A 14,923-nucleotide genomic window follows, 5' to 3' on the forward strand; every position below is an offset into this window, starting at 1 on the left:
TGGCACCAAACAGCAGCTCTGAAGTCCAGAGACAGCGCGGCGGCTGCGTGCAATTTTACAGAGATTTGCCTCAGGAACAAGTGAGAGTGTGGAAATAGCACCGCGTAAACCGAAGAACAAAACACCAGCACAGTCACAACAAGAGGATTATAGCAAGTGACAGATGGACTATATGTATTTTTCAGAGCTGTATACCACAGGCTTTATTAAACCAGGAAAAAACACAGAAGATGTGGGGACAAGTGGGGCTATTGTCCACACTCAGTCCCATTAGGAAGCTTCTCTCCACCCTTCAGACTCTCTATAGTAGCTGGTGCATTTTCAAAGAGTGAGATCATCATGTTAATTTATCTTTATGTCCCTATAAATAGCCAGTTTGCACTTTAATATCGCTGCTGCCTGAAGAGCGCAGCTGTTTGGGTCCGTCGGCGGAGGGCGGGGGTTCACGATGGAAAGTTTCATGTGTTTCTGCCTGAGCGATGAGAAAACATGCCTTCAGACCAGAAATCCAACAGCTAAAACATGCCAGCGGCCAGATGCTAGGCAGACTTGGTGTTTACTGACTTTTTGACCTTTGATTTAGAGTTGCAGAGTGCAGCTGAGGGTGATTAGAGTGTCACCGTTTTGGGCATCATTTTTAATCCACAGTGCACGGGGTTTGCTCTGTATATTGGATGAACGTTAGCGCTGATGGAAGCGATCATCCTGAGAGGGACATAAATACGCAGAGGCTATTATTATTATTATTATTATTAATAATATTTTTTTCTTTTTTTTGTCTTGGCTCAAGGCAGATAGATAAATGGCCGTTGAGAGTCACAAACGTCAAAAGCCTAACAGTCTTGGCTGAACTCACAGGCGACTGTTGCAGATTTTTCGTCCAAGGCTTGTCAAGCCGTTTCGCTATAAGCCAAAAAGAAAAAAGGCAGAAAAAAAACAAAACGGTGTTCTTTTTCCTCCATGGAGAACCAGAGAGGCCGGGGGAAGAGGTGACGAGGGGTTGAGGATACACTTGTTTAAACAAGTTAAAGATTAAGATGCGTTAATAATGAACACTCTGATGATACTGTGATAGGAAATGGTAAATCTTCTCTAGTGACCGTTATCTTAGTCGTTGATGTTTAACTTTCTGGATCCTTTTTTAATTCTCTTCAATGCCCCTTGCTCTAAATCTGAAGAGTCCCGATCATGCTCACAACTGTATTTTAGACCGGATTAATTCATCCGAAACACTAGTTTTCTCATTTGTCTGCATTGTTCTAATGAGGCCACCGTCTCTTCCAAAACGGCCCCTGCCCGAAATGTCCACTTTACCCAAGCTGGTCGCCCCGCAGGGTTTAAAAACTGCTCAGAGCAGGCAGCTGCTAAGTCTTTGCTTGTGGTGTGCATAAATGGTCACTGTGTGAGGATTACACTGCAGAGTTTCAGGATGATAAAGATAAGTTGAAGTAGAAAAGCCAAGAGCTTAGACAAGGGTTTGCAATTCACGCTCTGGGCTTAGGGAGTTATTTTCGGCGAGCGCTTTGCAACTCTAAATGTTTTTCACGTTCACAAAAAGCAACACAATTCAAGTGCTTTTAACATGTTTTCATGGTGACGACCCTGCAAGGAAGAGGGTACAGACACTGTATGGACGGAGGTTTTAGAAGCAGTTGATCATCTTTGTACATTTGTGGTCACTAACTTCTCCTCCCTGTAACTTTTGTTTGTAGGGATCATCTCCAGAAAGATTTTCAAAAAGACATCCGAGTGTGAGGAACAAACAACCCCATAATTTTGAGGAGCTTTACAGTAAAACGTTTCTTAAAAAACAACTGCAAAATCATTTTACATTATCATGACGAAGTAACACTTCAGCTTGAGGATTTTCACACTTGCCCAACCAGGTTTCTGTGCCTTTTTTCATAAGAAATCAGTTGTTTTTTCTGTTAAAACGTCGTCTTTGATAGACGTCTTATCAGCATCCCACGTCTCAGGTTGACCTTCTTACCCAAATCCCTCACATTGTGAGGACGTCCCATGTCCACACGACCCTCTTCAGGTAAACTCACAGATTTTCTGTCAGACGTAGTTTTGTTCTTGCCTGAAGCTTTCCACGGCGCGGTCATCTTCGACTTGTCACCGTCTTTTGTGCGTCATTCCTCGACTTTCTTAGACTTGTCGGTGCGCAGTATGACACTGGTCATTTTACTTGTCGTGTTTTAAAAATGTGCGTAGATCAAATACACAAAGAACAAAATGTAGACCAAAGTGAAGGTTTGGAAAGATGTCCAGTCCACCACCTTTAGTTAGCTTTAGCATATTCAGAGATATAATTCCCTGACCAGAAGCTGACGTTCAATAAAACGTCTGTGATGGAATCTGCGCTTGCATCTGCTTTTGTCACCTGGCTTGGCAACGTAAGAGCTGGAGGCAAAAGCAGGACGAAACAAATGGTAAAAATGCAACATTTTCTGAACCAAAATACCTGATTTAAGAGGAACAGCTTTAATAAAAGTTGTCACACAGAAGACTACAAATAACCATTTCACTCAATCACCCATTTCATGGTGCTTTTGAGCTCCTGCCATCTGGAAAGTGATTCAGACAGACTAAATCAAGGACCAAACAGATGGAAAAGAAAAAACTCTTCTCTTACTCAGGCCATTATTCAGATTACATCTAAAATGTGATTGGCTGAGACTGCGTTGTCATTTTAGTCAGATCACTTTTTGAAAAGGAACATTTGTGCAGAAATTTTTCCCGGCGCTTTATTTTGTGCTTTTGCCAACGTTGTGGAGTGATTGCGTTCGTGATTTTCCCCTGACTGCAAGGAAAATTTCCCAACGGAAACAACAATGAAGTCATTCTGATACTGATGAAGGTTGATTATGATGTGACAGGACAAGGGCTGACAGCTGTGTATGGAAGATAAGTAGTGCATAAAGTTTCTCTTGCTTTGTTGGACATCAGCTTTCGCAGATGGGATGGTTTCTTAAATTACAGCGAGTCGATTCAAGTACTGGTGCTTTTTAAAAAAAAAAAGTGGATGGAGCATGTTCTGGTGTGGATTTGCTACTTGTTGTAACTAGCAACAATACTTCCTAATGACTGTCTCTCCATATTTCCCGTTAGAAAAAGTGGTCGACTGATAATGTACCACTTTCTTTATCAAGACTCAGAGTGTCTGCGTTCCCATTCACCTTGAAATTGCGCAGTTTGACATTTCGAAAATAAATTTGCCTAGTGGAGACGTGGCAATTTCGTGAAAACTCTTGTTTTTCCATGTAAAGTTTTGGCACTGAGACGAGGTCGTTTTGAGGCCGTATCGAAATTAGTGTGTTTTGCAAAACCGAAATGGAAACACTTCTTTCGTCTCGAATGAGTCAACCAACAACAGGATGTTACTACTGACCGAAATAACTAAGGAGATGACAGGGAGTGTTGTGAGGATGATGTAGCGGCATGTGTTTTTGATGATTTACTCACATAAACGAGCGCATTCACATGTGATTTTAATTGCATTTCTATTTTAATGGAAAAACCACAATTGAGAAATGGTGTTTTTTTTTTTTTTTTTCAACGAGATTTTTATGCACATTTGTAATGGAAACACAGGTCCTGACATGTGATACATTGCTAACAATACTGATCACTATTCCTACTTTAGTGGGTGTTTTTATGGCCTTTCCAATAATGAGCTCAGAATATCCGACTTGTGGATACGAGGAGAATGCGGTTTCACAACAAGATGGGCTGATTGTCACAACCGAGACGAAACGATCAGGCAACTGCGAGAGAGGAACACTGATCCTGCAGACGCCGCGCTGCTGAGCGGTGAATAACCTGCAGGTGTGACATCTCACAAGGCGTCAACCCCGCTGCTGTGAAAACGGGAAAACAGACTCAACCACCTCAGGATTAGAACATCACAAGGCTTCAACAGAAAATGAATAAAAAGCCAAAGTCTAAAAAGGAAAAAAAAAAAAAAAAACAGGCTTTGAAAGAACTTTTGAAAGTCTGGAAAAGTGTTGGTCAAAACAACTTTCAAAGATTCCCAGCATGTCTGACTCACTGGGAGCAAAATCGAAGGAAATTAGTCGTTTCAACCAAGTTATGTTTGTAATAGAAACCTTCTTAGCCATATATATCCAACAGTTTCACAGACAGAGGGACACTAAAACTAAACTTGCCAGATGTTAGCCTCCCAGAAAAGTACTTAATAATAATATACAGCACTGAAATGGGAAATCCTCTCCATCTGGGTTTGATAACACAGATATTTCACTTTTTTTCTTTTCTTTTTTTTTTCTTTTTGCAAGATTTCCAACTAGCTACCAAAAATATTTCGCAACAATGTTTAGTTCGCTCAATAGTCTTTCGCCGTAATTCCTAAAGCAACACAAGTCTGCTGTGTTCTCAACTTCAAGTCCAAATTGAACCCTGCTGAGGACACGGATGCTTCTCATTTTGATATTTACTCTCAAGCCATGATGACATCATTATTCCTGGATGAAGCCTCTGTTTGGCGTGTTGTTAGTCCAGCAACCACACAGTGAAAATAAATCACAGCCGAAGTGTTCCGCTCTTGTTCTTAATCTGCTCCTAATGAATTCTGGCCCGTTTCCTTCTGTGATCCTCGGGCCAGGCGTGGTAGGAACCGAAAGTGCCGCGGCCTTGGCGGCGTTGCAGGGGCCCGTCGACGGGCCGCGGATTCAGGAGCGAGTGGGGACGGTCTGGCATGCACGGGGTCAAGTGGTCAGCCATTGTTGTCTGAAGAGCGATGGGAGGATCCCGGATCCGATCAATACCCAGCAGCCATTAACCACAGAGACGACACAAACCCCGCAGAATCGCACAAACACACGACTCCCGGCCGGCGAAGCCTCGGCTGAAGGGAAACGCGAGGGGCATAAAGACAAACAAGTCAGATCCATTCCAAACACCAGCGCCAGCTGAGGCAGTGGGAAAAGGCGGCTAATGTAAACGGGCTATTTTGAGAAGAGCTGACACTTGAAGGCTGCTGTGTGAGCCGTTCATGCTGCTTTTCATTTAACAGCAACATCAGCGAGGCCAAACACAACAGCCGGGGCATCCGCAGACTTACATTTCCTGTTTGCGGTCGGCTTGATTGCTGCCCAGACGTCTTCCTCCGCTCTCCCTCATCTCTTTTATTCGTCTCAGTCATTATGACTGACAGGAAAGCTCTGATTACAGACAAATAACGGTCTGTGCTAAACAAGCCCTGCCTGATTTAACAACCCAGCCTTCTTCTTCTTCTTCTCTTCTCCTCTCCGCTCTCCCTTTAATGAGAAGAGATGTTTTATGTGGCAGTCCTTGTTGACACATAAACACAGGGGAATGTTGATAAGAATGCTGATTAGTAGAGGAATGGGCTCCTCCTATCTTAAGCTGCCACATTATACCATCCCAGTTTATCAGATTAGATTTGATTTTAGGGAGAAATTGAGTTAGTCGCCGAAGAACAAGGCAACTCTCTGTGGAAGAGACAGTCAGAACACGGATAGTGTACACGCAGTGCCACGTAGTTTTCAACATTTTGTCAAAACCTTTAATATCTACTGAGGATTTTCTGTAAACATTTGTAAACAACTTTCAAAACGTCTTTCGAAGTAAAATCTGAAAAGTGCGGCATGCACTTGGACCCAGCTGCTTTTACTCTGCGCTCTCCCGAAATAAAGATCAACAAACTGCCTGCAGAACTCGACTAATAAGTACATTTCAGTGCAATTTATCCTTATTGTAGAAGTGCGTCAGGGCTAGGCCATAAATAAGCATCCCAAGCTTTGAACATCTCACAGAGAAAAGTTCAATCCATCACCTGAAAATGGAACCTGCCAAGACATGGCTGTCCATCTGGACAGATATATTGCTCAGGTGGGACATTCTCTCCATCCAACTATTAACTGTGCACTATTAAAATGTAATTTAAGACTGGAAAATATTAAATCAAGATTTGTTTGGAATCATTTTTACTCCAAGTTACAAGATGTCCAATTTGGTACAAGAAGACAAGTGAAACAAGGTCCTCTGGTCAGACAAGAACACAGCATTACAAATAAATCTGAACATACCATTCACATTGTGTAGACTTTTGTTCATTGTCTTTTTTTTTTGGGTTCTTTTTCTTGGTGGAGGCGTTGCATGTTTAGATAATTGTTCCATCTGGTTGAGAATGCTGGAAGGATTTTTGCTCCTGCTTTTTTTATTTTCTGACAGTTGTTTTGATGCCTAACTGGTAACAAGGTATTTTTACAACTGGAAACAGCTGATTAGCATCTCAAAAGCTCAAACCGTACCTGAAGTGTGGCCCCAAATCCAAGTGGATTTGATAGAAGGCTTTATGGATGCAGAGCAGGATCAAAGAGGAGAGAAAGAAGACGTTCAAACCATCTCTTCCATCGATCATGATGGGGAAGCGTCATGTTCATAGCTTTAACGTCTCTCTGCCCGGCTTTTTAACCATGGTGCATTCACACCGGCCCCGTTTAGTCTGCTTCAACCGAACTCTAGTTCCTTTACCTAGAAAGACCGCCTCGTTTGTGGAGGCGTGAATCCGCAATCGAACTCTAGTTGCAGACCAAAAACGCAAACGCCGGTTCGCCTGAAACGTTTTTGGGTCTCGAATCGGTTGAAGTGAACTCTAGCTCAGTTGCATTATGTGAATGCAAGCGGACTGCTGACTTCCCTAAAAGCAGGAAGAGACTATAGCGCAGGGCATTCTGGGTAAGTACAACCTAAACAAACAAACGACTCCAGCACTCGACGGAGATAGAAATGGCTGTTTTACCAAAGTCAAAAGAGAAATCCTGCAACCACTAAAATCGAATTTTTGTTTTCAATTGGTGAAGAAGGAAGTTGTTGTTCTTCCGAGTTTTTTGTGTCGTTTATTTCAGTGGCTGCAGCGCCACCACAGGCAAGGAGGTGAACAAGATTTTTAAAGGATTAGGTCTTTTTGACAGTGCAATATGAAAGTGAACTGCACCAGATAAAAGTGTAACAAATGTAAATGTGCCCATCAGAACCGAGTTTACTGGACTAATGAGGTGGAAAGACATCTGAATCACGCCAATGGAGTGTCATGCAGTTGACCTGACCTGACTAGTTTTTAAAGCATCAAAGAATAAATCAGATTTTAAAAACCTGCTAATAAAAAAAATAGCCTGTCTGAATAAATTAATCTTCATAAAACAGATGCTTTTTAAAAGAATAGACAGAATCAATATAGTACAAAGATGGAAGCAAGAGTTGGGTCCACGGCTCTAAAAGATTTAGTAGATTTTGTCAGACCTGATGGGAAGATAGATGAAACTAAATCCAATTGAATCTTCAAAGAAATCCTGTAAGAGGCTGCAAAAGACACAGTCAGAGCTAACGTGGAATGATTTGAGTCAAACTATATTGATTTCTAAAAATGGCCCAGTCAAAAATTGGGACCAAATCTCGTTGAGACTCTCTGGTTAAGATGTTGACATTGCTGGTCGTAGAGCCGCCCCATTCAGTCAGACCGGGATTAAGGTCTTTTGCAAAAACGAGTGGGAAACCATTTCTGTCTGGTCAGATTTATGCCATTTTTCCTCCCCAGAGAGTTGAAAACCATCATTTTCCTTCCAAACTCCACCACATTGTCTCATCCAAAATCCTAATAAAAACACATAGAAGTTTGTGATTGTAAAAGTGAAAAAGACAGACTCGTACTTCTCCTGGCCGCTGCATGTTGTCAACTCACTTTGGTTATTTGTTGGTATTTTGTAGACCTACTGCCTGGAGGCTTAGAAGAAAAGCTAAACGGATAGAGATAATATGCCAAATGTTGGCCTGGAGGTGGGAGGGGGGTTTGTTCTGTCCATCCTAATAGAATTACAAGCCACTGATAGATGAGTTCTTTCTCCGGGGCTGCTTGTCTGTCAAACATTAGGTCACACTCGGCCTCCAGACTCAGAGGGATGGTTGGGTAGAAAGGAGGATGGCGGGGGAGGGGAGGGAGCTCATGGCATGTAGAAGAAAATGTCTGGAGAGGTGCCCCACTCCCTGCCAAGAAACAGGAGGGCAACAAAAGTGGGGAAGGGTCTAGAAAGCGAGAGGAAAGGGAGAAAAAGAGAGGGTGGGGGGTTAAAGAAAGAGAGGAGAGTGAGAAGGGTACAAAAGGGTGCATTTGAATCGGCTCTAATTAAGGCCTGTGTGATGGACAGGACCTGCGGACGTGCTTGCTTTTTCTTTTCCAGCGTGCGCGTGAGTGAGCAGGGAGACGGTGTGATGATGGGAGGGGCCCGGCCCCAAGTAGAGATGTCTACTGCCAGCAGCCTGAATGGGACAAAGACCTGAATAGAAACTTCAAAGCGACCTCTGTGAGCTCACCCTCCGACTCGCTCCCCTCCTCCCTCTCCTTCGGTCCCTTGGCTCGGCGATGGTCAACAAGCTCCTGTCGGAGCAGACGCCGCCTGTGTGATTCTGTTTGCCGGCCTGTTATTTTTCTTGACAGCTACAGGCGATCCCTGGCAGCTAGTTTAGATTTCAAAGCGAGTCTTATGTGGGGATGTGTGCGCCGGCTGGAGGGAGCAAACTGCAGGGATGCAGATATAATTGGAGCCGAGGATCTGACTCATTGCTCTCCCCTTTTCGAACCGAGCGCTGGCTCTCTTAAGGCAGCGCTGGAACCGGAGCAAGTAGCCCACAGTGCTGACACGCTGAAGAAATTATTGTTGCGAAATGATACAGAGCGGTTTAGCGTCTAATTTCATCCCAGTGTCCTTACCGATTTCGCCCCGCGTTATGATCCCGCAGTGTGCGTCATCTCATTTGGCTCTGGCTCAGGGCTTGTAATGATCTCCCACTTATCACCTCTCTCGCTACAGGAGATCCCCCTTTAAGTGTCTAAGGGTGCATTCGCACCAGCCCTGTTTGGTCCGCTTTTATCAAACTCTAGTTTGATTGCCTGGAAAGTCCGGTTTGCTTGGGGAAGTGTGAATAAGTGTGAATGCGCAGTCAAACTCTGATAAGGGATTTTGTCCAGGCGGTTTGACACCAGATTTGTTAAAAATTTAGCAAAAAATGATGCATTATTTATAAAATGTATTTCTTTTAAGGTAGTTATTTTTAAGTTGTTTATTTTAACAACTTTATTGTAAATGTCAGGGAGTGCTTAGCCCTACTAGCCCACTTATACCAGACGTCCCTGATCCTCCCACAGAGAAGCAGCAACTCCCTGGGAATAAGCAGGAAGAGCTGAAGTTGAGGGCCGGAGCAGGGCTGAGATAAGATTGGCTTGTTTGTTTGGATTTCCGTCCTGTCTGAACCCTCTTGTACCAGTCAAGCGTCAGGTCAACCGTCCAAAGCCCGTGGGATCAACATGTCATTGTTGCCGCCTGGTGTCCCTGACATGTCCTCAGTGGCGTCATCACAGCAGAACACAGGACAGATTGCTCAGATCTCGGCTGAAGAGCCACCAGCATCCATCTCTAATCAGAGCACCGCCCCACCGAACAACCTCATCAGGGGGCTTTTATCCCCCCCACCCCCTTCCTCCTGCTGGCGGGTGCTTTGGGAAATTGTACAGGCTGCTGCAACTTTGATCACATATTTATAATCCAAGTGTAACCCCAGCAGGCAAGCCTCGCGCTCCTGCGAATGAAACGTCATCTGATTGCGCTTTCATTTCCCGCGAAGCCTTTATTCTATGAAAATAAGCTTATATTCAGAGCTGTAGATAACTCTATCTGCAGACAGAATGTTATCTGTCAGCCTGATTATGTCATAGCTTTTTCAGCTGAGCGTGATTCTGTGCAGGCTATAAATAAAGAGGCTGTAAAAAAAAAAAAACCTGGAGGAGGCCCCCTGCGGCACATACGCACACGGTCACAGTGGCATGGCCTTAGAAACAAAGAGATGAGCATTATAACGCCTCATGTACGCATGCATGATTTCACACTCGGAACAAAACAGAAGAGAAAAGAAGAAAAAGAAAAAAGAGGCATCAGATCTGAGCACGCATTGTTGCACAAACATGTCCACAGTGTAGGTCAGAGGTTAGCTCACTCTAATCACAGGCAGAAATTACACGTTAAGTTTAGGCCTCCTTGTTGCCATCAGCGATCTTTAGACACAAATCTGGCTTGATCGTTCACTGCACTTCATGGCAAATCTAGCAAATTAAAAGTGGATTTAATATAGCAGGTTTTAGTGGAACTCTGCATTTTTTATTAGGCTTGCGGTCCGGATTGTTCCAGAAGCTTCCAGAGTACCGAGTTGTGTGGAAAGTTCAGGCATCTGACCCTAAATTCAGAAGAAACGAGTTCAGAAAAAGCCTGCACGGTGGTGCAGCTGGTAGTGCAGGTAGGTCCTGGGTTTGAATCCCGGGCCGGGTTCTTTCTGCACAGAGTTTTTATGTAGATAGGTATAAGCTGCCTCTGTGATTCTGAAGAGATAGGTGGGTGGGTATAGACTATAGACGATGAATGGAGGCAGCAAAAGTACCAAACCGTCACCGTTCATGCTCACAAAGCACCGGATGATGGAACACTGGTGTTCCTGGTCGGGTTTAAGAAAGTTTTATATTGAGGGTCCAACAAATAAGAACCTTCTCCAAAATGAACACTTGACTGAAGTATTTTTATGGTCAGACAATCGTCGTGCAGGGTGATGTTTTGCACAAACTAGCTTAAACAAAGAGAAGTCTGATTTTCCTCAACTTGGCAGCTTGATGGTTGAAACTTGGGCAACAGGGACAACAATGATCTCAAACATAAAGTAGACAAACGTGAGACCTTAACCATACTGAAATTTGTAGATCAATGTTTCAAATCTGAAAAAGCTTTACCATTTCTACCAAGAGGGGACAAAAATCCATCTGTAAGGATACCAGAGGCCCATACATGATGTGTGGTCAAGGTACATCGATGCAAATATTAATGCAAATATTACACGTCTTCAGACTATTTCAAACCTGTAGGGACTGGGGGGTAGAATCCCAAATATGAGGACGTCCTTGTTAGTAGGCAGAGCTCTCGGCCGGGATCATCAAAGCCACAGCAATTACTTCCATGCTCCCTAACTCGGGCATCAATCTGCTCTTATCTCAGCTCAATGCAGGATCAGGGAATATCAGCTCCAGCATCTGCTCCATCCGCAAACCGAGCCACTAAAAGCACAACAAAGTAGCTCTGCAGGCATAAATAGCGAAAGGAGGGGGGCCCCCGGAAGACGGACACATAACAAAAAGCAGGGTGATGAAAGATAGGCTGAGGGAGACACAGGTGTGTGTGTGTGTGTGTGTGTGTGTGTGTGTTCTTGTTTGTCTTATTTGCCTTGAGCATTTGGGTTCAATCAAACTGGAATCTGTCCATCAGCCAGAAGAGAGAGAAAAGAAAAAGCTTCATTCAGATGGATTTCCAAGCAGTTCGCCTCGGCTCAGGAGACATTCTTCAAGGGAAATGAAGACATACGGAGAGAAGGAAAGTCAACAGCATGGGTCACGGAGAAAGGTCAAAGTTGAGCCACAACAGGCAGGAGCAGATATGAAGTTAAGACAGGCATGTCATATTTATTTGAGGGGTTAAGATATCCCCCGACTGTTTGTCTTATGAGCATTGAAGGAACCCTCACATCAAAGCCCGGAGACACGTTTTTTACATTATGAAGCCGGTTTGCTTGGAAAAGTCGGGCGATCCTGATGCTGTTATGGGGAGCAAAGCTGCTCCAACACCTGGCTGGAGTGAGAGCTGGGCTGCATGAAGTGGACAGCAAACTATTTTTAGGGAGGATGTTTATTTTCCTCCCAGTCCGATCGAAGCAACATCTTTCATTCCGACCTCTTTATCGCAGCTGTGACCCCGACTTCCCTCCTCCTCCTTTTTCTTCTCCGACTGTTCCGTCTCCTGTACCTCCTTGTCCTCTTTTGAGTCCCCTTTTTTTTTTCTTTCTCTCACCTTGCCCTCGTTTGAGCCGGAACAGTCGGTCGTGGCGCTTTCTCTGAATTCAAATGCTGAAACATCTGAAGACGTCTCAGTTCCTCGCGTGCGTCGAGGCCTCTGCCCTTCTAGCTGCGAATCAATAATAAAGGAGTTAACGTTATGAGGAAATACCTCAGCTCCAGGTGCTGGCTGCGGGGGTCAGGGGTGAAAGGTGACCGGTCACACACCGAGCCTTGGGGCTCCCTGAACCCTGACCCCCACAAGACTGATGAACAGCGCGCTAACGAGTACCAGCTCCCCTTCTCCGTGTCTGCACTCTCTCTTCTCGTCTTTGACCACCTCTGATTCCTCTCCCTCTTCTTCCTTCTCCCTCACTTTTCTGATTGGAGTCAGTAGAAAAATGCAACAGTTCCCTGTAAAACATCTCGTACTCATTAAATCTGCTTAATCTAAACCTTCCAAAAGTGTTTGTACCTGGTGTTTTTTATTACGTTTTTTAATTGTAAAGGGTGGAGACAGTCAGCTCCACCCTTAACAAGGAGGGTAAAATGAAAGGTAATTGCTCAAGACGGTGGTAGTGCATAGACTCCTATGTCCAAACATACCTGAAAACTGAGCGACAGGAACAAGAGTGGTAGGAAAACGGTGCATCAGCAACAGGGAGAACCACAGTTTTGAGAAGATTGTCCAGCAAAATCTATTGCAGACACAGATGAATACTAGATATGGACTAAAAATGTCGCCTTTGCCCTCACAGCCCACTTCTGAACCAGAGTCTTACCTGGGCTAAGGAGAAAACAAACTGGACCGTTTTGTGCAACGGTCAAGAGTCTTGTTTTCAGATTAATGTAAATTCTCTATTATATATGGATATCAAGGTCTCTGGGTTTTGGAGGAAGAGTGGGAAGGCACAGAATCCACTTTGCTCAAAGTCCAGAGTGACATTTTTTACAGTCAGTGGTGATTTGGGATGCCATGTCATCTGTTGGTGTTGATCCTTTGGGTTTTCTGAAGTCTACGGTCAATGCAGCCGTCTATCAAGAAATTTGACAGCACCTCACGCCTCCTTCTACTGACCAGCTGTTTGGAGATGCTGAATTTATTTTCCAGCAGGACTTGACATCTGCACCAAAGGCACCAAAAGCTGATTCAGTGACCATGGTGTTCCTGTTCTTGATTGGCCAACAATCTCCCCCGACCCGAACCGCATAGGAAATCTACGGGCTGTTGTGAAGAGGAAGATGAGAGACACTAGATCCAACAAGGTAGACGATCTGAAGGCCGTTATCAAAGCAATCTGGGCTGCCATTACACCCACACATTGCCACACGCTGATTACCTCAATGCCACGGCGCATTGCTGCAGTAATTCATGCAAATAGGAGGACCAGCCAAGTATTGAGTGATTAGACAGGTAGATACTGTTCAGAACCATGTTTTCCTCACACTGCGCAGTGCTCTGTTACGGTCTATCACATGGCATCTCAAATGAAACACAGCACATGCGATTTTGAGGTCCAGCCTCTGCAACTGATGAACTTTTAAAGTAGCTCACCATCGACAGCTTCCTTAGATTAATAATCATCATCATACCACATTCAAACAAGGCACTGTTGCACCCTTACATAACCTAACCCCTATCTAGCAGTGCATGCAATACTTAAGAATAGATTGAATAAATTATGATTGGGTAAGGTGTTAAATCATGGCCAGCAGTAGAAGTGCTCTCCTCCTAATGAGGCTGCTCATCCTCCGCTCTGGAGGAGGAAGGGAAGTGAGAAATCTAATAACGGGAACATTCATGAGCTTCCACCCACACGGGCACATTAAAGAAGCACATGCATGCACAAAACGGACCCGGTTCAGACGGGGTCAGTGCGCACACACGCATGCATCGCGCACGCGTCCGCACGCCGGTGTCATTTGGGCAGCTGCACCATAAAGCCAATTAAAGAGATGAGTCTTATTAGGAGAGGTGTCCCGGGCCTCGTACATCACAGGGCTTTTCTGGCAGGGGCCGGTGACATGAAGGGGGCTCTCCGTCATCTTTATGAGACCTGTCTCATCACGCCCTTATGAGACACTCATCCAAACTTTTGCAGAGACTCATGATTCAACTGGTGCTGGCTCGGCCCAGAAATCCATCCAGCCATCCGCAGGTCACCTCTGAATGGGCTCGAAGGGGGGGGGGGCAGCGTGGTTCAGCTTATGACTTCGACAAATTTTCAAGTGCGTCTACAAGCATAAAAATGCATATGTTTACTCCTCAGATTGTTTTTCATATTTCCCATCAGCCACTGGACTTTCGAGATGGTGGCCATTTTTCAAGATGGCCGCCATGACAACCAGGGTGACTATTAAATCATGGTCACCCTGGTTGTCGATGTAAATCAGTGGACATCATTTCTCTGGACTCTATTATGTATGGTTTGACCCTAAAAGTAGTTTTCTGTAATAAATATTTCTAGTTTCGGTGCAAAAAATGCCCTTTCTTTGACCATTTTTCACGACGGATAAATGGCCGTCGTGAAAATTTTTGCTGAAATATTCAGCTCTCTGCTGCACCAGTGCAGAGATGCTGGCCTTGTTTGGAGCAGCGCTGCATGTTTTCAGTGTGAGTGCCTCTAATTGAAAAAAAAAAAACCTAATCTGGTTTTCTTTCTACCTGCAGGGAAAAGCATTATTACACTCGCTCCAAAAGCTCGGGCCCCTTTGCGGGGACGAGCGTGGGTCGGGTGGGGAGGAGTGGCGGCACAGCCACAATGAGAGCAGAGGTGAGGAGCCAAGGTATAGAGAATCGGATTCCAGGGCTACTCAGGGTAAACATCGCCCCGCTCCCAGCTGAAAACCCCACTTGTTTTCTTGCTTGAGACCCCCTGCTCAGAGCTGTGGACCACCTGCAGCTCCGCTGATGACAGATTCCCTCCACACCGAGGACCATCAGTGCCAAAAGGAGACTAATCCTCCTGCTCCTATCCTCCAACTACAATAGGCCTGTCACTCGTTCGCTCATTC

Source organism: Poeciliopsis prolifica, unplaced genomic scaffold, assembly GCF_027474105.1.
Source record: "Poeciliopsis prolifica strain line A6 unplaced genomic scaffold, Auburn_PproV2 SCAFFOLD009, whole genome shotgun sequence".
NCBI classification, from domain to species: domain Eukaryota; kingdom Metazoa; phylum Chordata; class Actinopteri; order Cyprinodontiformes; family Poeciliidae; genus Poeciliopsis; species Poeciliopsis prolifica.